The 13757-nt window shown below is 41.8% G+C and overlaps 1 protein-coding gene across 1 annotated transcript in view; it reads left to right on the top strand.

Annotated features, from left to right (window-relative positions):
* The first annotated feature begins 1551 nt into the window (after positions 1–1551).
* Positions 1552–13757, top strand: part of LOC138613487 (kelch-like protein 29) — a 126829-nt gene continuing 114623 nt past the window's right edge. The window contains exon 1 of the mRNA XM_069687176.1: positions 1552–1622. The gene's annotated coding sequence lies outside the window, so the exon portion shown is untranslated. The remainder of the gene's footprint in view (positions 1623–13757) is intronic.

Genomic DNA, 13757 nt, shown 5'->3' on the forward strand with positions numbered 1-13757 from the left:
CTCTAGCAGGCTTTCAAAGTAATCTCCTGAACTCATTATAGGCCCATTATACATTAAAAAGAATAACCAGAACTGACAGCTTTTTGTTTGTGTGCATCTAGTGATAACACGGCACCTAATTTCTCCACCATGTAGTTTATTTTGAGCAATCTGCTCATTCTGCAGCTGTAAAACTCTAACTCATTTGTCCCGGTAAGAAATTAAAATGTAAATAGTTCACAGTCAATAGAAGAACACAAAACAGCGACTCACAGCAATGTGTGATTTGCATACTCCCAACAGAGTGAGTTGAAAGGTTGTTTTTGAGTTAAGAGGAAAAAATAAATCACGTGTTTGTGAGATGTGCATCTGTAATAGCATCATATTAACAACCTGTCCACATCAACCTGCATGTATTCTTCCAAGGACTATATAAGATATTGGCCTCATCACAACCACCTAATGCCGTGATACATGCACTCCAGCGCTGATAAATTCATGTTGATTTTCCCTGTGTAAATGAAACAAGACTCCTTTATACTGTAAAGAGTTAAAAAATTGTAAAGTTGTAAATTGGTCATGCAGCTTCTTCTGCTCAATTTCAGCTCTGGTTATTTAACCTCTCTTTACATCCTCATAGTTCAATGGAGCGGACGTGAAAATCAGGAGATTGCTGCTCAAATTGCAGCCGGAGGAGTAAACTCCTGCTTGGCCACACATAGCCGATGCTTCTGCTCGCTCTCTGTGCAGCTCGTATTATTTTATGCGTTGCTGTTTGTCTGTTACTAGTGTTCAAAGACACACTGACATTTGGCTACAATAAAGTCGACCATAATGTTAATAACACGGCGGCTGAAGGTGGCGTTGTAAAGATAGCTTTTGTCATTGCTTGGTGCCTGTGGGCCTCAGTGTAACTTTATAGCTCTCCCAATAGACAATTTTATTTCTCAGCATTTGCCGAACCATTCTGCCTCTCAGGACACAGATTCGTTCAGAAAGAAGCCTTTTGATTTTATGACTGTCAAATGACTACCGACTGGAGTAACTACCGTTGTAAGATTTCAGTCTGGCTGATAGCGACTCAAACGTTGTGGTCTAAGGAGAAGACCCTGCATCAGTGCTGTTGTTTCATTCAACAATGACTGCCTTCGAAGTGTCATCTTCAAAAAGAGCAGAGCTATCCGTTTTACATATGACTGTAGCCATTTTTTATTCCCACTCAGGAATTCACTTACTACCAGTCCCCGAGAGCTTTCCCAACTGCAACCATATGCCTTCAGTTTGACCTTTTCCACAGCCGAGTTATCTGCTGTTGACCTCTAATGTTCTCTCGGGACAGTTGGAGAGCAGCGTGAGTCTCTGTGGGTACATTTCTCCAGACCAATATCTCTTGATGCAGATTGTTCCACATTTGAATGGATTGGGGTTTTTTTTTAAGAGAAGGCATGCCTGATTTTTTTTCTTTACTAACAGATGGCAAACACAGGAATATTTGGACCAGATTTATGGACATTTTAATTTAATTTTCTGCTTCAAAGCCTCACCATACTCACCAACTGTTATTGTGTCTGCAGGTGTAGACGGCAATACTCCAAAGAGCTAATGTGTCTGTGATGAGCATCCCCATCCACCAGAGACCAAAGGTACGGTAAGCTATGAAAAGCTCATTATGCTACGTCCCAGTAAACATTTTATTATGCCACAGACAAGACACACAGTGTGATACAAAAGCACAATAACATATGAGTCAGTCAGATTGCCTCATTATTTTAATGTTATGCTTCGGGAAATATTTTTTGGGGCGATTCCAATGTTAGTAATTGTTTTAACATTATTATTGTTAAAAGAATAATAAACTATAGTAAAGCTGACTAACTCCACTGTTCCACTCCTGATGTGTAGCACTTGAACCTTTTAATACACTGAGCCCACTGTGTGTGTATGTTCATATTCTGTGCTGTTGGCCTGCTTTAGTATGTCTTGAATATTTGATACACTGTGTCATTAATTCAGCTTGACGTCCTGCTGTGTCCTCAAAATGAGCTCCGTCTGGCTTTGTTTCTCCTCCTGCAAAGATCTCACATTCTGTTAGCGAGTGAGACCAGGTAGGTCTCTGAGCAATTACGGGGTTAGAGCCTGATTTCAGGTCAGTGAGAGATAGGATTACTCCTGGACCGCAGGACCCCAGGAATGTACAGACCCCTCTGGCGGTCTGCTCACTGCTGATGAAACAGAGTTGAATTAATGGGGTTTCCCACTGTGAGGACTGACAACGACATACTGCCTTTGATCACCTGGGTGGAGGTGGGGCATTAGTTTCTGTGTATTAGTCTGTGTGTGTGTGGGGTGTTGGTGTGTCAGTCCTGGGTCAGTGCATCACTAATGAACAGGACTTGTGTGCTCCTGCGGGGCTTCAGGTATGAAATTATTCTTTGGTGTTTATGCGCTGTGCAAGGTTGCTCATACGGTGGCCTACGTGGTCCAAACCTGTGGTATTCCATGTTGCATGCAGCTTTCACAGCTTGGCAAATTGTGGTACTGCATACATTTCAAAAGTCTCACCTGTAGCTTGTGTGTCAAGTCTGAACCATATTAGTTGCATTCGTTGTATTCTGTAGGCTGTAGTCCATCCTGTGTTGAAGTGAAATAAAACGGCTCATAGACCAGAAATAGTTTGTTTACCACAGGTATTTACCACTTTGTTTGGTTCGAGATTAACTGTGTTGTAAATTCCCGAAGTATACCAGTTGATGAGGACCACTTCATCGTAACTGAACATCTGTCTTCAGGCGATCTACCCACTAATCTCAAATGTCTCTGGGAATATTTTATGGCCAGCGGTTACCCGCAAGCTTAAAGGTGTCACCATCCGTCTCTGTGCACCCATGAAGCTCAGAGTGGTCTGGGGTTTTTCCATTAGTTGGTACGACTGATCTTTCTCCAAACAAACTGCACTACATTTTGTTTGGAATAGGACACAGACTCGCATTTGGTGTGTATTTTTGTTGCAGATTTAATGCTTTTGTTCAATCGATTAATCGATTAATGATCGGATACAAATCTGACAAAATTTAAGAGTCCTATTGATCTCTGACAGTAATATTAACATACCTTCATGTAGTACAAGTCACAGGCATGGAGAGTAAAGTGGGTCAACACTTCCGGTTTGCTTTTTCAAAGTAAAAGCCAGATCTGGAATTTGAATTGGCGTGTTGGCCGATATATAATTAGCGTGTTGGCCGATATCCATTTTTTATGTTCATTTTTAAGCCAATATCGGCCGATACCGATAACGTGCCGATAATATCGTGCATCCCTAGGACAAACGTGTATGGCCGAACAGACAGGCTTTACTTGCATTGAGGGAAACATTCTTTCTTTAAATATATCAAACATACATTAATATCTCACTCATCTTTAACATGCCACTACATGTGGTCAGTGTGGTTCTGGATTTTGTCTCACTTGCTGCACTTTATATCCATTACAATCCAGTTAAGCTTTCATATAGCCATAATTGCAGTTAGAATAATGCTAATATTTGGTAACATGGAATTAAGTATATTTACTTTAAAATAATATATTATCCATCATGAATCGGGACAGAAATTCAGAATAGCAGGTTGTGCTTATGCACACATTTGCCTTTGCCTAATGGACTGCCCTGCTGTGAGGAGATAAAGACTGTAAATGATGTTAATTTTTAGGCCTGTCGTGTCGTCTCACGCTGCCACAGTGTTTTAACATCAGTCAGATACAGCAGGAGTAGCTTTATATAAAGTTAAACCCTCTTTGTAAAACCCTGACTGTGAGTCAGCTGAATTGGTCTTCCCCTCCCTCCATTATTAAGACAAGAAGGAGCCTCCACCTGCTGACAAAGGGGGAAAAAGCCTTGAAGGGCATTTATCTGGACACAGAGCAGTGAAGTATTGAGCTGAAGAGACAGAAAATGATAGGGGGAGTTCTGAGTGAAGCTTTGTTCTAAACAGGAAAGTGATGTAGCTAATGATGTGACCTTTGACCCCGCCTTCATGTAGTGCATGTCTGATATTGTCTTTGCTGCTGAGAGTGATCAGGTGTGCAGGAAGGAGGGAGAGGAAAAAACGGGGAGCAAGGTCACACTTTTCACTAGCTTCCCTCCCTGCCTTTCACAAGACGACCTGCGGTGCTCGCAGCGCTACCAGCTGCTGCCTTAATGAGAAAAATGGCTGCTTCCTTTTTTTATTCATGTACACTGGGATTCCATTCACATACTGTTACCCAACCATAACAGAGGCGGAACATAAACTCACATAAACACTGTCTGTCACACATATCTGGTTATATTCTTGTCACATAAACAGTGAGGCATTGTCTGCTGCACACCCCTGCAGTGATTAAGACGTAATGCACCACAGGGGGGCGGCCCGTGTTTAAAAGGGCGTAGAATCCTAAGAGGCTGACTCTCTCTCACACACACACACACACACACACACACATGCACACACACACCCACACACACACACACACACACACACACACAAACACACACACACACACACACACACACACACACACACACACACAGCAGGGGTTTTAGCATGGCATCTTATCCCGGCCATTGAGGCTAATATCTGTGAAAGGGGCGTGCTGCCACTTTCAGAAGTGCTATTAGTGATGTGTCTCTTTTCCTTAAAGTGCCCTCAGGGACTGAAGCATGAACACATCATCAGGAAGAGGAAAAGTATGAAACTACTTTATCTTTAGTGCCTCACTGAGGAGGAGAGACGTGGAATAAGGACAACACTCCTGTGTTTAAAATCATTTCAGTAACTGTCAAATTTGTTTTTGCTCACAAGATAAAACTTTAATCATTTGCAGTTTAAAAGGTACAACTCGGTCTGCATCGACTCCATGATGTCACCATCATGAGCTGACATTGATGTTTAAATGACCTGTTCTAAAACTTCTAAAGCCTGGGAGCAATTCACCCTCTACACTGCAAATGATATGATCGCCTTCTAGATTTGTAAAGAGGACCTTGCTTGTCACAGGAGCCCGCCGGTATCGCACGAGCATTTGAAGAGAAGGCACGTTGGACTTGTGGATGATGCAGACTCGCGGTGATAAGATAGTTAGCTTCTCAGCTAGCTAATGTTAGCTATTTATAAACAGACTTGTATTAGTTTTTTACATTAATATATCACTGTAGTGCTCTGGAAAAAACCTGACGCATCTCTCTTTTAAACATCAACTGTGTCATTTAACTTAACAGTCCAAAATTACACATATATTTTCAGTCCCTCACCTAAAAACCTTCATCTTTTTCTCTTTCTCATCTCTTTTTTTCCTCTTGTTTATCTTTTGTATCAGTTGGCCACAAAGTTTAATCAAAAGTCATACTGTTGAATGAAGAACTCATATTTATTGTTTGTTAGCACATGCTTAAAAGAATCTCCAACTAAATTTTAAAGTTGATAGCTAAATAAGAGCCATTAATTAATTTTGCAATTAATTAGTCGACATATCGTTTCAATAATCGATGACTAGTCGATTGTCAAAATAGTCGGTAGTTGCAGCACTACCGACAAGAAATCTGAAAAGTGCTCAGCATCACCAGCTGTCGGTCCATCTATTCATCCTGAGATCCTGTCAGCCATGTTTGAGGCCTCTGTTAACAAACCTTCATCTCCTCTTTGGTGAAGATGTCCTGCAGCCCGACGATATCACGCAGGCATTTCAGGGTGCACAGTGAGTCTGTCATGTCAGCTGTCTTATTTAAGAATATGTCCACCTCGTGCTGCTTGGCCTCCATGCAAGTTGATTTTTATACTGTGTATCTGAGATCTGGCCATGGAGAGGTTATATTATTGCCAATATATCAAAGCTTAGTGTGTGTCACTAGTTCACAAGCTATTGTAAGATCATTATTAAAGCAGATGACGTGTATTGTTTCATTTAATTTCCTCTCCTTTCGCCTTCCTGGTCGAGCTGTTGCACAGAGCAGCAGCTTCCTGCCCAGCATCAGTTCAAAAACACTCTGTGAGTAGCAACAGTGTCAGATTTTCAAATATACATTTAAAAGGAAGCAATTTCTCTGCCTGGTATGAAAACTCCTTTTTAACCTTCATTACATCTCTGATCTGTGAGGGACCAAATGTCTTCTGCTGAAATTAATTTCCCAACACGGACTCTTATCCAAGAACTCAGATGTACCTTCTTATCATCTGTGTTTAATGTGTCTGCAATTGACTCTGAATTAATTGCGAGTATCATCTGCCAAAGTGTTATTTGGATATCTTCCTCATGTTGACATAAACCTTAATGACCATCTGCAGAGTGCAGCTCATTATGGCTCATGTCTCTGTCTGTACATATGTAGGGGAAGTCTGAGAACAGAACCTGAGAGTCTGCTGTCGTTTCTGTGAATGGTTACTGCAGAAGCCTTTGAGCAGAGATGAGAGCGCTCACACAGACATGAAGTAGCTGAACGATTAGCGGCATGCTACAGGTCGTTAGCTGTTCTACATTTAGCCGGGCTCTTGACAACAAAGATTTGTTTCTCAGCTTCTATCAGGTGTGAGTGATGCAGTCATGAGGCTCTGTCAGTAATCCACCTCTTGATCTGCAGGTTGTGCTTTTGTTGCACGTGTACGACTATTAAAAGGATTCACGTGTAGTTTTATGGCTGAGACACACATGTAGTGCAGATGTCAAAGCAATGCTATAGAGGCTTCACAGAGGTTAACACACACACTTGTAAAATGTGCATTCCTGCACCAAATGTGTTTTCCCTCGACTCTGCCTGAAAAGCTTCTTTAGAATCCTCTCATATCGCTCAGGAAAAACAAATCACCTTTCAGTTTTAACTCCTGCTGCTCACTAAAATAATCAGAATTCAAATCATCGCAGCTGCTCACACAACTCAACAGTCTTCTTCCCCAAGTTGTAAACTAGAAAATGAAAGCTGCTGCTCGTAAAATAGATTTTGAGATTGAAGCAGAAATCCATGTTGATATGAAAAGTTTGACACTACAGCACAGAGAGTGTGAGCAGGAAAACGTTACAATGTGCAGCGAGCGCCTGGCTTGGCGTGTTGTCTGAAGTGTACTCGAGGTTTCAGACGAGCAGGTGTTCTTGGCTTTGGAGAGCAGCTGAAGAAGAAGTCGTCGTCCTCCATACATACTGACCTTCTGTGGCGAGACAAGCTGATGAAAGAGAAACAAATATGTCAGAACAGAATCAGAATCGTGCAGCTGTCTCACAGGTGCTGCTTCAGATGCCTCCTACAGATTGTACTGAATGTATTGTGACAGCACACTGTGGGATTTAAAAGCAGGCAACATGCGTTCCCTTTAGTCTGTCACAAACCTTTTTAATAAGGTAACCATAAGGTGTGCTGCTGCTCTGTGACAGCTGAACAGGCCGATGATTTAAGTGCTGCTGTTTCTGTGATTGCTGACAAACTGATTCTGATGTTTTGTTTGTGGCCCTACTGTAATCTGTTTTTATGAGATCTTCTACAATCTAGTTTCCCCTCAGATTGTTGCTGCACGTGTCGCTCTCTAGTTTGGTGACAAGGTCCATCCCACCTGGACTGAAAAAAAAACTTGTATTTGCTGATGTCGCTGGTTCTCTCAGTCAGTTGTAGTCTTTTACATTTTAACTGTTTAAGAATTCAGCTTATATAAAACGTCCTAAGTCAGAGTGAAAGATCAAATCAGAGCCAGTTGTTTGTCAAATTCTTCTTCATACTTTTTTTATATCAGCCCACAGCTCTCTCTGTTGACACCAGCTCAGATGTAATACAACTGATGCTGCCAACAACCTGTGGCTTTTTAAATGTGAACAGTAGTCTAAAATATCTTGAGTGGGATTTGTAACACAATTCGATAAATCTGTTTTAGCTAAAAATAATGAATCAACCGAAGTAAAGTTGTAATAGATTAAAGTTATGAAATTTAACAACACATTTAAATGTTTGGACAAAGTCAGCTTCTTTTCCTCACATACATTAACTTTCATGTCGTCTACATCACATTTGGAAAATAGTTAAGTTTGGCAAACTTTCCCCCGAATATTATCATTTTTTAATCCCCATCGGCAAAAACATGGAACAAGTTTGTGATCTAAAAGTTCCACTTCCCTATCATCTCTGGAGAATGAAGTTTGTGACATGCCTGCAGTGATTTCAGCTCATCCAAGCTGAGAGCTGACAGGGTCACCCACCTGTGAGCCTCTGTCCCTTTCCCTCACATCACACGCATGATATCCACACTTTCCTCTCTCTTCTACCCACTCTACTTTTAAAACTTTGTGTTTGACCTCTTTAGCCACTTGTGGGCTGAGAGGGGCCTTTTGTTTTGGTTGTGAGAAATCAATAGAGAGAGACTGCTCTCCCTGTCAGTGTGACCTGTCTGACGGCTGTCATCTCCCTTAATTGCTTTGCTAATATCATCCCCACTCAGCCTGGATCTGGGTCAGCAAGGCCCCTCTGCTGGAGCTGACTGCAGGCTGTGCTTCTCCATGATCTCCCTCCTCTCTCTGCCTTTTTTATTCTCTCCTTCTTTCCCCTTTTGGCTCATCTCAGTTAGAATAGAAACAAACAGTAGGACTATGAGAGAGACGCATTGTTCCTTGTTCTAATATGACATGTGGTTGGATTAATCCAATCAGAAACATGTTTATTTAGGGAAGATGCTCATTTCTGCACCCTGCTCTATTCTGGGATGGAAATAGTCTCACCAGAATTAACCATTTATATTTCCCTCAGGTGATGCAGGATCTGCTTTTTCTTTTTCTGCCATCTTTCTGCTGTTTGCACCTTTAGGTCAGACTACAAAGCTTCTTAGTAACTGATAGGTTAAACATTGACAACTCATAAAGCAGCACATACTAACTTTAATGCAAACAATTCATTTAGAGGAAATGAAAAAAGACATAAATGTAGACATGTTAAAGCCCTATTCCACTGATACCCCTTTTGTTAAAGTAGATGTAGTAGATGTTTTGAAACCCTTTGACCAGTGAGAGGTCTGAGGCAGACTTGTATTTGCTTTGTGTCGGTCAATCTTCATAAAACCGAAGGGGGTTGGAGTTTAGATAAAAATCAGGTGTAGCATTTGGTTTCGGTCTCACAATCTCTTTTCTCCTCCGTTCATATAAAGCAGCTTCATGAAGTCTAGAGAGCTAACTGCATCCTGGTTATTGTTCCAAACACGTTGTGGTGCTCTGTCTCAAATCAGTCATTGACTCAATATAGTTAAAGTAGGTTTTGCATAACAGAACATTTTCTGAAATCAAACTTAATTTTCCCTCTCAGCTTTACTTGGCAAACTGTCTGCTGGCTAAAGAAAGGAGGTACAGTGGAGTCTGTGTTTCTGAGGGAGAGGGAGAATATGATGTGAGTGTTGAGGATGAAGCACAGACCAGCTGTTTTCTGCCTCGGGGAAAATGGCAATAAGCTTGATACGAGTCTGTTATGGTTCAATACGCATTTTTTCTCCCCATTTGTTTAGGGCAGCTTGTATTCCTGCTTACCTGTTCTACCTTTACACATAATTTAAACAGTACAAAACACTATTTAGCTACAATTTTATTATGATAAATGTAGGAAATGATAGCCTCAGTCTTTCAAACTTAAATGCAAGCAACAAATAATAAATGGAAAGATCTGTATAAAAAAACAACTATTCCTGTCATTGTTGTGTTTTAAAGCTCAGTCCTCTTGGCTGCAGCTTCTCGTGGCCACAGGCAGCCATTTTAAAAACACTGTAGCAAAACACAGACGAGGGAAGAGGGGCTAGTAATTGTGTCAACAGCAGAGCTCTGAGCCAGGAACTGTCAGGACCTCATACTTTCCCTCTGCACCTGGTTTAATGGAGCATGTGAGGGTCAAGGTGAGCTGCCCCGGCCCCGGTCTAGGCTTCTTTCCAATGGCCTTCTGTGATAGGCTCAGAGGAACAATGAGCCAGAGGTGGAGCAGCTGGAGAAAGCATTAGCATCCTGCAAGTTGACACCTTTTTTTAATGACCTATAAAAATATAACTCTGATCGGCTCAAGTTGTTTTGCCGAAATTCAGTATAAATGTTCCTTTATACTGCATAGGTGTAGCTTTCACACTTTCAGGTTTAAATGAGCATTTGGAAGGTAAAGCTAGCAGACAAAGGTTTAACTACATCTCCATCCGTGGTGGGCTGTAACCTTTGTGTCTGTTGGCTCACAGTCTCAGATTCCAAACACAGTGGAGACGAAGTTTCTCTTCATGGTAAAGAGTGAAGGTCCAGCTGTCACCCAAACTGTTTGCTTTGGAGGATCTTGTGAAGCGGACAGAAGCAGACCCTCTGGGAAGCTTAAAGGATAACTTTGGGATTTTTCAACCTAGACCCTATTTTCCCATGCGTTTGTGTGTAAGTGACTAGGGAGAGGGAGAAGTGCCGTTTGTTATGTTGGAGTACAGAAAGCGTTGCTCAGTGCCATCTAAAAGATTGTCATGGCTGAAGATCCTCTCTCCCTCTTCGTCTTCGTCTTCTCTCACTCCTCTCTCCTTCTTCCTGCAACAACTATGGTCTCGCGTGAGATTTCAGCGCGAGACTTCTCCGTGAGCGAGACTTGGTTAAAGACAACAACAGAGAGCATAAGGTAAAGAAGCATGGCTGCCACAGTGTTGTCAGACACTTATTATAACCATCTGAGCCTGTCAGTAGCAAAAAAAGCGCTTTTAGTGGCTGTATATCGGCGTATGCCCGGTGCCCTGTTTAGTTCCATTGTATCTCATTTCGCGGCTGCTGGCCGGTGCTCCCTCCCTGAATAATGGATCCATTTCAATAGTTGTTGTCTCCACTAGTCACTTACACACAAACACATGGGAAAATAGGGTCTAGGTTGAAAAATCCTGAAGTTATCCTTCAAGGCCTGTTGTTGTGCTGTTAGTGGGAATACAGCCCAGATTTCACAGATCTGTGGTGTCACTGTTCAGACCTCATCCAGACTAATGAGTTTTTGACTCACACAGACACATTTCTCATTCAGTTTCTCTGCTCGCTCTACGCCTACATGTTTATCTGAAACCTGTTTCCTCTCACTGACTTTCATTATTGTTCACCGCAGGCCCCGCTGCCCTCATACCAGAGTTTAGACTTCATTACAAACACTAAGTTTATTATCTGCTTCAATATGCTGAACTGTGATACTACTACAAGCACTTCAGAGCACGAAGCATGGAGATTATAATATTTTGATAGCTACTGGTTAGATTAGGGACCACGAATGTCTCTACTTCATTTGGTTTCAGAGGATGAAATGTATTAATGCAGTGACCTCTTAACCTTGCAAGTTAGTTGTCCAAAACTGTTCAGATGCTGTACTCACCGCTGAATCACCTGCACAATTTTGTGAAACCTTTTTCTCTGCACTCCCAACACATTGTTTTATCGCCCTCAGCTCGGCTCGGCTGTGTCCTCGTCTTGATAGCCAAAAGCTTGTCTGCTGGCCGCTCACTTTCTCACTGGAGCACCATCTGCAGCTTCAGTGTTTGCCTCACACTCCCTGTCCTGAACACTCTGAGGTTGAATTTGTGATCAGGATTCTTTGAGTCGAATTGGATCTGGCCGTTCAATACGAAGATTCGAATATATGTTCTTTTGTTTTTTTCATAAAGCAGTTGGGTTTTTTTGGGGGGGGGGTTACTCTAATTATATACAACTCTGTGAATATACAAGGAGCCTCATTCACCTTCAATAGACATTAAAAAATACAATACAAACTGTGATGCAGTCTTGCAGCGCTGAGAGGGGGAGAGCACGAGCGCAGAGGGAGGGAGCGGGTGATCATGGACTGAAGTGATGACGTGATATACAACTTAGTTTGATCATTAAGCCTGATGCGCTAAAGTTCTGTGGGAAATATATGATCTACACAAAACACTGGAGTCACTGTAACAGACACACAGAAAGATCCACGGGATTAACGCAGATCCACGTTATTAAACGTCTGTGTTCAGTTCTTCTCTTCTGTTGCGTCAAGAATCAACAGTTTTTCTGTTGTTTGTTGTTTCATGTGACTGACAGTTTATGTTGGCTCACATAAACACGTACGTCCATACAACGACCATCATCTTCACATTTCAATGTCACTTGCAGCAGAGAACTTTATTGCAAGTGTTATTTAATGATTATTATATTTAATTTAAATACATGTCTCACTTTATACTGTATCTTATGATGGGATTAATTAAAGTGACCAGTCATTTTTCTGTCTGGCAGGCGGTTTTAATTCCTCCTTTGAGACAAACGAGCGAGAGAGTCACATGGTGGAAGGACGAGCAGCTTACTTCATTACTCAAGTCCTCACCATAATCTCATTTTCTACCTGCGACCACTCAAACAAGCTTTTAATTCACTTCAGTTTCAGGTCTCACTGGCAGTTTTCAAGAAGTAAGAGGATATTACATTTCTGTGTCTGATTAACATGAAGGTTGAATCAGAAGCAATGACTTTTATTGCTCTTTGAAGGCTTAGACATACAGTATATCACTCTTTTATTCTTTAAAGGGTAGATAATGAGGAAAATGGTGAGACAGGACTTCTTACTGTTTGATCTAATTATTGATTTCAGTCAAATATGTTTGTTTATCACATAAATGAGCATCCACAGGCTTGTGTGTTCTTGCTTTGTGCAGCTGTGTTACTTTATAGTTTCCAGTTTATTACTGCTGTGTCCAGTTCGTCCCTGATCAGATTAACCAACGTCTATGAATCACTGCTGGAGAGTGTTTGAGGCCCCGTCAGCAGCTGGACGTGTATATCAGGGATTGTTCAGCAGAGAAGTACAGTGCTCTTGTGATATGAGCAACTCTTTACAGAAACTGCCCCTGACCACTGATCCAGGACTGCTGCAGTGACGTTTCTCTTCTGCTATTGGCTGAGGTTTGATGGAGCGCAGGGGTGTGATGATCCTTGATCTGTGGAGAAGTCTGTGATGTGCCTGTGGGGAAAACGCTCTCCGGCCCAAAACCCAGTTTCAACTGAAAGATTGAGGAGGCTAACGTGCTCCGGGGCAAGGCGTTGAACTCTCTTTCTTTTCTCGTCTTGTCTTTTAATCACATCAGGCTTTTAATTATTTCACGAACTCAGTCTCAGACCCTTTTTTCAACCTTTCATAAGAGCGTGAGGAGATAAGAGAGCTGTGATCGCTGCTTTGGTCCCTGAATCTCTGCAGCGTGCAGCTTTTCTAGAGGAGACTCTTGTTTTACCAAAACACTTCTGGTAATTGTGTGAATGGAGGTGTTGACTTTGACTGATGGTTTAACCTTCCAACACACACACACACACACACACACACACACACACACACAGGCACATGCATCCACATCCAAAGAGTTGATGAATTATGTATCTGGCACTGGAAACAAACTAATCAATATAAATTGTCTGGCTTCAGTATTGATCAGAAATGTTTAACATTGACCAACACATTGCACTGAGGTCTACAGTCTGTGCTGTTAATGACTGATGATGCACAAAGACGACTAAACTCCCTGTAGGAGTGCACATGCAGTCTACGGTTTGTGTATGCAACACATTCAGTTATCTGACACTGATAACTGTTGTGTGTGTCCTTGTTTACATCATGCTCATCTTGTCTCTGTCAGCTCGGCTTTACACACCTGATCCTGACAGGTCAAAGTGTTGTTCATGCAGTCTGTGTGGGCTGCTGCCTGTGATACAGATAGTTTATGTGATAATCAATAAGCTTCTGCGCCGCTCTTCCCCACCTTTTACCTTCAAAAGGTCAGAGG

The sequence above is a fragment of the Semicossyphus pulcher genome, unplaced genomic scaffold, assembly GCF_022749685.1.
Source record: "Semicossyphus pulcher isolate SPU_LCO1_2020_fin unplaced genomic scaffold, fSemPul1.0.p SCAF_11, whole genome shotgun sequence".
In the NCBI taxonomy this organism is placed as follows: Eukaryota; Metazoa; Chordata; class Actinopteri; order Labriformes; family Labridae; genus Semicossyphus; species Semicossyphus pulcher.